The sequence below is a fragment of the Sorex araneus genome, chromosome 1 (assembly GCF_027595985.1).
Source record: "Sorex araneus isolate mSorAra2 chromosome 1, mSorAra2.pri, whole genome shotgun sequence".
Classification (NCBI taxonomy): Eukaryota; Metazoa; Chordata; class Mammalia; order Eulipotyphla; family Soricidae; genus Sorex; species Sorex araneus.
The window spans coordinates 286,578,917-286,592,194 of NC_073302.1; the positions used below are offsets into that span (position 1 = coordinate 286,578,917).

The 13,278-nt window shown below is 37.5% G+C and overlaps 1 protein-coding gene across 2 annotated transcripts in view; it reads left to right on the forward strand.

The window, feature by feature from the left end:
• The window catches only part of GPC6 (glypican 6), a 1,181,929-nt gene that overhangs the window by 481,638 nt on the left and 687,013 nt on the right, over positions 1 to 13,278 (forward strand). The gene's annotated exons all lie outside the window — the stretch shown is intronic.

Sequence of the window (13,278 nt, forward strand, 5' to 3'; positions counted from 1 at the left end):
CATTATCTATCAATCTATTTATTTATTTATTTATTTATTTATTTTACCTTCTATATTTCATATTCAACATATCTATAATAATGCTAGATCTTAGACCTCTTTCCATCCTTGACTCAGAACTTTTTACTCCAGTGAGAGCAGGGCATACTGTGTTTTTAGCCTTTGAAAATATTAGCACAAGGCTGGGCTGGAGGGATAACACAACGGGTAGGGAGATTGCCTTGCACTAGGTCGACCTGGGTTTGATTCCCAGCATCCCATATGGTCCCTTGAGCCTCGCCAGGGGAAATTCCTGAGTGCAGAGGCAAGAGTGACCCCTGTGCATCACTGGGTGTGACCTAAAAAGCTATATATATATATATATATATATATATATATATATATACACACATACACACATATATAATATATATGTATATATGCATATATGTATATATATATATATATATATATTAGCACCAGGCAGCCTAAGAAACTCCGTGCACACAAAATAAGGCACAGAATCCAACACCAACAGGTTGTTCTCTTAAAATATATACTTGTGGACCAGAGAGATAACTCAAAAGGCAAAGGCCAAGGTTCACTCCCTGAGCGTTGCCACCTCTGCCTCCTCTTCATCAGCAGCAGCATTACTTCATTTTTCAAGCTTTCACTAATGAGTTGAATAGTCTTTGATTCACAGTAGTCAGGAGTTATTCTCAGAAGATCCTGGTTGGCTTTGAATATATATATATATATATATATATATATATATATATATATATATATTTTAGGTGACATCCCGCAATGCACAGGGATTACTCCTGGTTTTGCACTCAGGAATTACTCCTGGTGGTGCATGGGGGACTATATGGGATGCTGGGAATCGAACCTGGGTCGGCCACGTTCAAGGCAAACGCTCTACCCACTGTGCTATTGCTCCAGCCCTGGTTTTGAATATTGATCATTTGTGTTATCTGTAAGGCTAGAATCAGAAAAGAATAGCATCAGTCATTTTTGACAGTTTCTTTGCATTCTCTGTTTTCTCATACCAACTGTGTTTGTTTGGAGACTACAGCTTCTCATTTTAGTTTTAGATTAAATTAGGCCAGAGAGATAATGCAGTTTGTACACCTTGCACACGTCCAACCTGGCTTGGGTCCCCAGCACTGTATGTGGTTGCTTGAATCCCACCAGGAGTTATCCCTTAGCACAGAACCCTGAGCACATCTGGGTGTGGCCCACAAGCAAAATGAAACAAACAAAAACAGAATTAAAATCCTCTGCCAACTGCTTTACATATTGACTGAGAAATAACTTAAAAACAGAGCCAGAGAGTTGTCAGTATGTTTTCATCCTGCATGTGTTTCTCATGCTTATGAGATTATCAGCCCTTCCCTTTGTACAAAGTCATTCACAAAGATAAAAGACTGGGGTGGTCTGAGGGTAGGAGAGAAAGAAGGGAAGCTAAAGTTCAACTCGTAAGAAGTCTTATCAGAATTTCAGGTTATGGACTGGGCAGCTTAAAAGAAAGAAAAACAAATTTAGACTTCAGGGATTATGACACCCTTTATAAAAAGATGTTCATTTCCTGTGGTCATTTCCTCCCTATCCGCCACTTTGAGATGTGGCATTAGGAATTTTCGAGTTCACATAAAACCTGCTTTTGATTTAGTCTTTCCTTCAAAGGGTAATTTCAGCTATTGAACTGTACTTTGTAACAAATGAGATAGATAGATAGATAAGATAGACAGAAAGAACAGCAGTGGTTTTCAATAGAGAGACTTTGACATTCCGACCAATTTGCAGGTCAAAGATGAGACGGGACAAGAAGAAACTGCTGTTGGAAATCTCCAGTGGAAAAAAGACACAATCCACAGCACCTTTCCCTGTAGCTGAAAAATGTATGACTTCGTGGAAAATATTGTTAGGGTCCCTAACAGCAGACCCCCATACATTTGTTTTCCCTACCTGGACATCCCGCCTACACGGCAGAGCCTGGCAAGCTACCTGTGGGGTATTCGATATGCCAAAAACAGTAACAACAAGTATCACAATGGAGACCTTACTGGTGCCCGCTTGAGCAAATCGATGAACAATGGGACAACAGTGCTACAGTGCTACTTGGACATCAGCTAGATGTAACAAGATGAGTTTTCTTGTTATGTGATGAGTTGTCTCTCTCTCCATAAACGTAATAAATGTGGCTTCCCTAATGTGCTCTGGGTAATTATTCTTGAAATACATAAAGAGGGAATAGTTATTCTTGGATGTATGAAATTTCATAAGAGATGTGTTTTGTGGGGACTCCACATAAGGTTTTGCTGGAGAACTCCTCCCAGCTCAGTGCTAAATGATTTCCCTCAAAAAGGATGGGGCCATGCAGTGCAAAGGATTGAACCCCTCCCAGCCTTTGATTTGTCTGCCCATGCATCAGAAGATTTTACTTTGCTTATTTTTAGTTCATTTTTGATTTACTACTTATACAAATACAGATTTAACTTCTGCTGTGTGCCTTCTGGCACGCTTCCTGGTTCTAGAACAAAGGAAAAATTAAAAGCTTCTGGAAATCTTTGTCTTCGGGGAGTCTCCAGTCTAATGAAGATGGTTTTGTGGGATGAAGTCTGATAATAAGCTGGATAACTGTAGTTTGTCAGGATAGGCGTGTTGCAGTATTGGGGACATGGAAAAGACCTGACGAGAGCTAAATATAGTATTAAAGTAGAGAACAGGAGTTGTGTTATTACCCTCTGTTTGAGACTTTCACTATCCCCATCAAATTACAAGTGACATTAGTTTCTCAACATTCATGCTCAGTAACCAATAAAGTAGTGTTAAATCTCTTTAAAATTATAAATTGCTGACAATTGCCATAGCAATGGGACATTGTAGCAGCTTTGATCTAGTTTTTAATTATATTTATAGTTCTTTGCTGTTATATGTTTTGAATAAAATGTCCAAAGCAAGCCGGGTATAGGAAATGATGCCAGATTAAAGTACAAAACAGACTAACCACCTAAGTCAAAATTATTTTAGTTTGTAGGCATTTCAGACATCAGCATCCAATTCAATGGACAAGTGTTTTCTGAAAGCACTGTGCAGCAATTAAAGCTAAAGACAGGAAAAAATCAAGGTCAAGAAAAAGCATTCTATAATTAGGCCAGAGTTAGGGCAGCTTTTGGCTAGAAGGATTTCATAACATGATCAGAATAATAAGAGGATATGAAATTGATAAGCAGTTTAATATTACCATTGCTTTGTTGTACTCTGACAGTATCACATTTGCTAAACAATGCAAGTCCTTTATGAGATAAAAAAAAATCTCCTGATCATATTTCAAAGCGTTTAGCAGAAAAAAAATAATGACAGTTCAGGTTGCAAGATAGATTAGACACATGTATTGCTAATTTCAAAGAAGAAAGGTATAAGATGATGGGAAAATAAATTCAACTACAAAATAAATGGTTTATGCATAACTAAAAATTTTGTAATCCCAGTCGCAGTTTAGGGCATTGTGACTAATTTAGAGGCAAAGCTTCAAGAGGTCATTTGTGTGTGTGTGTGCGTGTCTGTGTGTGTGTGTATAAAAATCTCTTTTTTAAAAAACCATGCTGTCAAATGAATAGTGCTGGAAAAACAAATAACCAGCTTTTTTTTTCTCTAAGGTCTAAGAGTATAAAGAATGTGATACTTATTATTTAATATACATATCCTAAAAATAACTTTCCCCATTTGATTTAGCTAGACATTTGAAATATTCAATCTCTCCCTTGAAATGTCAATCCAGAGAGTATGTTTCTTCCTTGTTAGGGATCTTCTTTTCTTCATTATCTAGCTCCACATATTTCTTTTGTCATTGCTTCTTTTACAAACTCCCATGATTCAATATGCTTCCTTATTGTGTATGCAGCATGACCCCACAGAATTAAATGTATATTGTATTAATCTCCATGTATGTGATTGGTTTGATAGTATAAGTCCATACTCAATTGTAGAAAACTGTTCTTGATAACAAAAAAAGGGAAAAGACTCAGAATCATTAATATGCTTTTGATATTTCTTTTAATTTCCTCTATAAAGAGTTAAATCTCCAAATCCTATTTTTTTTGCTTGTTTTATTCCTTTGAGTAATTTTTTGTTTGTTTGTTTGTTTTGGAGGGTGGGAGGGTTGTTGTGCTGGGGATCAAACTCAGGAACTCACCCATGCAAATCATGCATCCACCACAGACATAATTATACATGCCCTTAATCCTCCAGATTCTGACTAATTCCATTTCAAATAATTTCCACTATGTAAAGAGAGCATATGGCATGGCAGTATTTTCAGACCAATAAGAAACGAAAGAGAACTCTATGTGTGTGTGTATGTGTGTAAAGTGCAGTTGTAGATAATAATATACAAATGTCAAACTATCATGTCCACTGATGTCCCATATCCAATGTAAGGGTTAATTGATCTTCTTCACTTTCCAGATAGGATTCTACTGGGTAATCAGTTCATGAGACATAATCTAGTCAAATTGATATTTAGTATTAATACATAGATAAATACTTTGTATTACCCATGTTTCTATTTCCAGAAAATTGTCTTTAACTGAAAATTTAGCAAGAAAATTTCAAATGATGAAAATTTAGAGATGACACAAATCTCTAACTGTGTTGAATCATTCCATTTAAGTGTAAAGTTGGCTGAGTTTGACTCATCTGGGCCTTGCTTCCATGCTTATGGTCTTTGAAGATCAGTAGAGGCCTCTTAAAATGGGAGATAGTTCGTTGCCAGGTAGACAAAACTGAGACTAAAACATAGATTACTTAATTCATAAACTTCTCTCCTTTTGTGTCATGCTGCCACAGAGATATAGACATCGTGTAATTTACATTTTAGCAAGCATTTTTCAAATTTCTCATGATAACCTTGTGAGCAAGATGGATAAATGTGGGCCAGATGACAGGACACACAGGTGGATTCATGACTGACTGAATTGTTATTCCCGAGTAGTTGATTAATGTGTTGGTATCAAAATAGAGGTTGACTTGTAATGTCATTCCTCACTCTGATGTTCTTGGTCTTGTTTTCTAGTTCATTACTTTTCTCAGATCTGCACTGTGACAGGAAGCATGCTCATCAAATTTGCTAATGATGTCAGGTTTGGAAAAAAATTTAGTATTCTGCTGACAGGACCAATACCCAATAGTTTCAACAAGTTTGAGATAGGGAGACTGACAAAATAAGATTAAGTTTTGTCTATAAAATATTGGTACTCAGTATTGGATTCGCAAGCATTTGTAAGAGTGGTGGCATGCAGGAGGAACTCAGAGCTGATTTTAAGACAGAGAAATGAATCAGTAAATCTAAATGACACAGTGGGAGAAAATAAGGAACCTAGAAAGGATTCCATAGAGAATCAGGGTTCTGCAATGGAGGGGGGGAAATCAAACCAGCTAGCTGCTGACAGTGGTCAGGCAAAATGGAGGGCTGTGTATTGCTGAAAAATTTCTAAGCACTCAGGCAACTGGAGTCAGACTTTTGCTCTCTCCTGAGAAGAGCTGCAAGTGGATAAGATGATGTGTTTGCAGACAGGAGATTCTAAGGTCCAGATTTGTGGGAGGTAGAAGGATAGAGCACAGAAGTGTAGATCTTTGTATACAGGGGAGACAGGTAAAGATCATGCACTGCAAGAGAAACAGCATAACCAAAAGATGTCCAAAAGATCTGGGTTCATATTCTGTCCTTCTGGCAATCAGTGCTTGAATATACTTGTCGTGAGCCTCAGTTATCTAAACTAGTTTGATGAATGGTATCCAAACTATGTATTTTTATGGGTAAGTATATCACCAATTAAGTGAAGGTTCTAAAAGGTATTAAAATTTTAAAGGGACAGAAATATAGTACAGTTGTTATGACACTTAGCTTGCATGCAAGCAAATCCATTTCAATTGCAGCACCATGCTTGGATCTCCAACCAGGATCAAGAATTTCCCTTGAGCACAGAGCCAGAAGTAGCCTCTGGCCGAGCTCAAATGTTCTGGCCTGCAGTCTATTAGCTTTGATTCCTTATTGTTATTATCATTAGTCTAAAATTTTACTCCTTAAATTCAGTACTTTATTATATTCTGTTCCCCTTTATAAAATGTTTCTCTTGTTTTTTTCTTGAAGAGAATCTTACATTTGCCTGAGATTTTCTGTTTTATTAGACTGTTGAATGGGCCAACCCTTTGTTTACATTATTATTTTTATGTCTTCTATTTATTGCTTCTTTCATCTTATTATTTCCATCTCTTTGTTTTCCTTTCTGAAAAAGATCATACGATCTATGTTCTATTCTCTTATTTTCTTCTTTTCCCTTTAAATAATAGAATCATTTAAATTTATGGATTTCTCAAACTCTCTTTTCTTGAACAATTTATAATATTCAGTGCTTTACTATTGGTTCCAAGCTAAGTTTACTTCAGTTTTGACTAAATTGTCATCTGGGAACACTGATTTCAAATCTTTAGTGTTGATATTTAATGCCATTAATTTTGTTACTTCATTGACTTTAAGCTGGTGTATTTCACATATTTAATTTCTGATTTTTCTATTTGTTGAGATTTGGTTTCTTTCCTAATCAATACATGTTTCAAAAGAGGGCATACATTGATATTACATCTTGGCATATACCCAAAAACACAAGCACATTAATTTGAAAGAATATAGGCACGTCTGTGTTTATCGTAGTGCTCGGTACAGTAGCCAAGATACAGACACAGCCCAGATGCCCAACGATGGATGAATAGATAAAAAATCTATGGTACAATTTGCTGTGACATTATTGAGCTAGAGGACATCATGCTTATAGAAGCCAGTCATATGCAAAGGGATAAATAGACAATGGTCTTTCTGATACATGGGACCGAAAGATAGACAAAGATGTAACAAAGGACCAAAGGTGAAAGAACTGGAGAATTAGTTGATTCAAAATAATGGAGTTCGCAGGGGGCATGGTGGTTGGAAAGGAGGGGCCTTGGAAATGTTGGGGAAGAAAAGTGGGTACACTGGTGATAGGGGTGGTGTGGGAATTATGTATACCTGAAAGCATCATTTATGGTATTGAAAATCACAGATCCTCAATCAATAAAGAAAAAAAAAATTGAAGAAAGAGGGTATGGATTTCTTTTCCACCTGAGAGTTTCTTATTTAATTCTTCTTATAGTGTATGTCTTTCCATTCTGTGCTTTTCTTAGTTTGTGTACACGTACATGAATATGTGTGTGTGAGAGAGAAATAGAGGAAGCGAGAGATAGAGAGAGCGGAGGAGAGAGAGAGATTGAGAAGACAGAGTGCACATGCGCTGACTTGTGATTTTCCAGCTCTGATATCATGAAACACTCTGGGCCCTTTCAAACTGATATTCTCTTTAACTTGTGTGAACTTGTCTTGTTCTTGTTCTCTCTTTTCCTGAATAATTGTTTCTTCCTGACTTCCTGTTTCTCTTTCTTAGCTCGACTTAGGAACCTGGGCCCTACCCAGGAAGCCTGACATCCCCCTAAGAATCCCAACTTTTTGCTATTTTCCAGCCTTCTCTCTTTTGTGTCCACACCGTGGACTGCTGCTAACTGTGCTTCATTTCTCACAGCTGGTCTGTTACTTCTTTTTTTTTTTTTTTTTTTGCTTTTTGGATCATACCTGGCGATGCACAGGGGTCACTCCTGGCTCATGCACTCAGGAATCACCCCTGACGGTGATCAGGGGACCATATGGGATTCTGGGATTCGAATCCGGGTTGGCCGCGCGCAAGGCAAACACCCTACCCGCTGTGCTACGGCTCCAGCCCCAAGGTCTGTTACTTCTACAAGAACTTTTCTATATGGGTTCCCACCATTGTCCTCACTCAGCCTGTCCAAAAATGAGTATGTTGTCTTGCTTCACCTGCTCTCCCAAGTCTCTGATTTCAGTTGGATAATTACATCCTTTTTTTTTTTTGCAGGGGCAGGGGTGGGGGCCACGGGGAACATACCCAGCGATGCTTAGGAATCACTCCTGGTGTGTTCACTAGACCATACACGATGCTGGAGATCAAATCTGGGTTGACAGTGTGCAAGGCAAATGCCTTATCTATTGTAATATCTCTCTGGTTACATAATTACACCACAATGTTTTTGGATTTGGGGCCACACTCAGTGATGCTCAGGGTTACTTTTGACTCTGCACTCAGGAATTACTCCTGGAAGTGCTCAAGGGACTATCCATATAGGATCTAAGGATTGAACCTGGCAAGCTGCATGCAAGGCAAGTGCCCTAACTCACTGTACTATCACTCTGGCCCATATACCACTTTTATACACTGCACTGTAGCACTGTCATCCCGTTGTTCATCAGTTTGCTCGAGCAGGCACCAGTAACATCTCCATTGTGAGACTTGTAGTTACTGTTTTTGGCATATCCAATACGCCACGAGTAGCTTGCTGGGCTCTGTTGGGAGGGCGGGATACTCTTGGTAGCCAGGTGGGCTCTCCAAGAGGGACGGAGGAATCGAACCCGGGTCGGCTGTGTGCAAGGCAAATGCCCTACCCGCTGTGCTATCACTCTCCTCATTAATAAAACTCTATGAACTTAGATTTTGGCTTTTAATTTATTCATCAATATTCCATTAGTTTACAGTAGGATGGCAACTCGGGATTTGTTTCTTACCCTTATTGTACATATTGTATATATTTCATACCCTTATTGTATATAATTGTCAACCCGCCACCACCAAAGTTTCAGTGCCTACCCTCCATCAAAATGCTCTCTGCTCACTTCCTCCAGTCCTCCTCCTTCCATCTGTCAGCTACTTTGTTCACTGAGTCTGGATTTAGTTTTATTGCATCTTGCCAGTGTGTTTACTTTAGCAATCCATATTCCACATTGGAATGAAACCATCTGATAATGGCCTTTTATGTCCTTACTTATTTCATTTGAAAGACTCGCTTCATGATCCATTCATTATGTCCCTTTGGATAGGATTTCTATGTTTTTAAATGGTAGAGTATAATTCCACGGAGTGTGTGGACCATAGCTTTTGATCCTATCCTCTGCTGACAGGCATTTTGGATGATTCACGTTTGGGACTATAAAGACTAAATTGAGAATAAAGGATTGTCATTTTTGTGACACATGGAGCTCTCACATGTGTTTCTCCTCTGCACTTGAGTTCCCGAACACCTAGCTCACTGCCACAGCCTCTCTACCTCCGTTCTGAGCTTAAGGTCCACCATTCTCGACAGTGACAGCTGAGTTTACTATCCACGTCCACATTCAATTTCTTATTGCGTAGGCACCTAATTCTCTACAGAATAGAGTTCAGACAACCTAGTGCAGCTCACTGCTTTGCCTGTTTATGGTTCGTGCATTTCTTCTTTTTTCTTGCTCTTTATCCTCAGGAACCTCTACACTCTGAGGTCACAAAGGTAGTGCAGCAGGTTTGGCGCTTGCCTGCATGTGGGTGAGCTGGATTCTTTCCTCAACACATTATCAGACCCCTGAGCACTGCCAGGAGTCATTCCTGAATACAAAGCGAAGAGTAAGCACTGAGCTCTTTGAGTTGTGACCGCAATACCAAAAATTAAACACACACACACACACACAAACACACACACTAAAAATAAAACTATAGCAGTTTGTCAGGATCTTCAATTTCCTGTTAAGGAATTATGTTAGCATTCATTCCAGTCCCTGCTTGGAATATTTCGCCTTGGTATTCCTACTTGACCTAGAGCATTTCTTTTTATTTTTTATATTCCCTAATGTTCCTGATCTCTGATCCTTTCTAAGACAGCCTACTCTCCAGCTGAGAATTTAGATGCCTAACTTCTGTCTGCTAGGTGTTTATCTTCAGAATGCTTTTTAATGCTTTTATGATTACCCATGCCAGAGTCTATAGCGGCTGTTAGACGTCTTTCTAGTCTCTAGACTGAGATTTGTGGGGAGGAAATAGATCATCACATCTGTATTTACAGTATTTAATACATTGCGTTATTCATAGTAAGACTTGATAATGTGAAAATAAAAATGCTTTCAAATATGATAGTGGAAAAATATGATGTTTTGATTTCCTTATGATTGATTGTCTTCTATAATGGTATGATAATTTTCTTTAATCTAATGTCGTACTTACTGTCTTAGATTCTACTTTGCTTAATATTACCAATAATGTGGTTCTTTTGTTCAGGTTTGATTGATAGATCTTTGTTGAATATCTTATTTTAGAATTTAATGACATATTGCTTTGTAAGCAACCCATTGAATCTCTGTCTTTTAAATGAGATGAGGGAGACAATTTCATGCTTAATGTAATAATTTCTATTTTTTGATTTCTTTCTACATATCAGACTACATTTGTATCGCTTCACATTTCACTATGCTCATCCTTTCTTTTATTGTGTAAAATTGGCTGTGTTTTGCCATGTTTTCTCTTTCTCTTTAAATAATTTCAGATTTTCTTGCATAATTTCATCATCAGTATTTGCCTATTTTAGCAGAATTTGAAACCCTTTAAATTCCATATCTTTTTAGTGATTTTTTAAATAAGTGACAAATAATAGTGCTCATTTATTTACTTCATTATAACCTTCTAATCCTATATCTACTTCCATTCATTATTAACCTGGATTGAACAAATCCCTAACTAACTAAATTACTTAACATTTTTAGCAGTAATCAGCAGAGCTCTTTACTTACATCTTCAATTAGTAGTGTTTACTCTGGTGATTAGTTTAATACTTGGTATAGATTCTCCAGCAGAAGTTGGAATAAATACCTTTAGTTTGTGATTTTTTTAAAGTCTTTTCTGGTTTAAAAATGTTTTATTTTCATGCATAAATAAAAGCTAACAATACCCTAGATTTCAGTTCCTGTTGTTCTGTTATTTGTATGCTTTTGCTTTTCCATAGAAAAACACCAAGAGATCTGTTTTTATGTTTCTTAATGGAGTATTTATCTACATTTTCTCCTAAGAAGCACCGTATCACTGTTGTTTGTACTTTGAGTTGCATTCAGTTCCTCGGTATCATCTATTATGTGAGAATCAAACATGTTATTCCATGTTATTTATTTTTTAGTTCTAAAATAAAAAAAAACACTCTAGGTGAGTTTTTCCCCCCACTTTTGGGGGTAACACCCAGCAATGCTCAAGCTTACTCCTGGCTCTGTACTCAAAAATTTTTCCTGGAGGTGCTTGGGGGACCATATGGGATGCTGGGGATTGAACCCAGGTCGAAGGTTTATAAGGCAAATGCCCTAACCACTGCACTATCGCTTCAGCCCTAAACCACAGTATTTTTTCCACCATATTTACCCTTTCAGAATTTTTGCAACTTATTCTAATCTTTGTTCATCAGAATCTTAACTTGTTACCTGTAATGCTTATTTTGTTATTCATTATTTAGGGGTTACTTCATTGGTGGGGATTATGTTCAGGGCTTATTTCTGGCTGATCTCTCCTGACGGGCTGAGTCACCTGTGTGGTTCTGGGAATGAGAGAGAGAGAGAAAGAGAGAGAGAGAGAGCGAGAGAGAGAGTAGGAGGGAGAGAGAGAGAACATGGGCATCTCCAGAGTGGTAAAAACACCTCCCTGATTTTAAGTTTGTATGTCCCCTTGATTTTGATCTTAAATTATTATGAGCAATATTTTACTCTTTATACCATTACAAGCTACTGATCTCCTTGATAAGATATTTTAATTTTACTATACTATTATTTTTTCAGATGATCAATTTTAAATTTAACTCAAGTAATTCTACCTTGTAGTGGCATAGAAGAGTAGAAACATGTTTCTATCCTTCACTCTTATTTCGTCTCTTTGCTAAGTTTTGGCTTCTGCTGCTGTTCTATTTGTAGGAGGCAGCAGCAGGTGGGCACATCCTAAGGTGCTGAGGAATCTCTCTGACCATGGGCAGCAGTGACCCCTGGCACTGCTCAAGGTGTAAGGGACTTGAACTGGAGTCAGTAGGGAATGCAAAACTTTCACCTTACACCCTACGCTATCTCTTTGGCCCATCTCAGGTTTTTTAAAAAATAAACATTTAGTGGGAGAACATTTCTAGGAAGTTTTTCCTACTACACAAAGCAGCATCATGCTAAGATCCATTTTATTTCCAAATGGACTACACTGAAATTTTGATAACTCATCAGTAAGGCAGTAAAGGAGCATTGAACATCTTCCATTATTAGTTGTTACATACAGAGAGATGATTTTAATACTCTATAAAGAGTTCTAAGAGAGCTAATATTAATAAGGTTGATATTGTTATTAGTCTATTATAAAATATAACATCCAAAGGGATTAAAAAAATAAAACAAAGTGGCCTACAGGTCCTTCCATCTCCCAAATGAAAGAAAGATAAAGTAAAATGAGCAAATACTCTTTTTTTTAAGTTTTTATTTTATTGAATCACTGTGAAAAAAATTACAAAGCTTTCAGGTTTAAGTCTCAGTCATACACTGATTAAACCCCCATCCCTTCACCAGTGTACATGTTCCATCACCAAGAACCCCCCTCCCACCCACCCCTCACCTAAGTAGCTAATGATCTTCCCTTTATTCTCTCTATAGTTTGAGTACATTCAATATTTCAATAGAGAATTCACTATTATTGTTTGGAATTTTCCCCCAACAATCAGGCCTGCTGAAAAGGCATCATTTACTAATTTCTCTTCATTGCTAAGAGTGAAGACTCTGAGTTCGCACGGCCACCATTGTGGCCACGCAGTTTTGGTTTCTGATATTTTAGCTCAGTTCACAGTCTAGATGCATAGCTGCAAGAAGCTGCTCTGGGTGCCAAAATGGGTTAGAAGATCTCTCGATCAAAGTCTTTAGGAGCAGAGGGTCCGTTTCTCACGCCGCAGCTCCAGATCATATCTGGGCAGAAGGCCACAAATACTTTTTTTTCTAGCAAATCATGTAGATTAAAAATCACTCAGATTGGAGAGAACATAGCAAAATGCATAAAGAAACATTGCTTGGAGCATTCTTCACCATGGCAGTTTGTCACAGCTCCACCTGAGAGGTGTTCTCTTAGCTATTGTCCTCTCTGGAGAAGCCTCTTGAATGTACATTTCTATTTCTTTCTCATTCTCACCTGAATGTATATCTCTATTTCTCTCTCTCCGTGTATCTCCCTAAATAAATTTCTGTAAATGAAATTATTTTACTTCACTAATAATTTTTATTATTTTTATTTATTTAATATTTTTAAGTTTTAATTTTTATTCAGTAAGAGAAGAGGCAAAGTTGAGTGACAATATTTTTCAAGCTTTTCTGAATTTTCAAACTTTCTATAA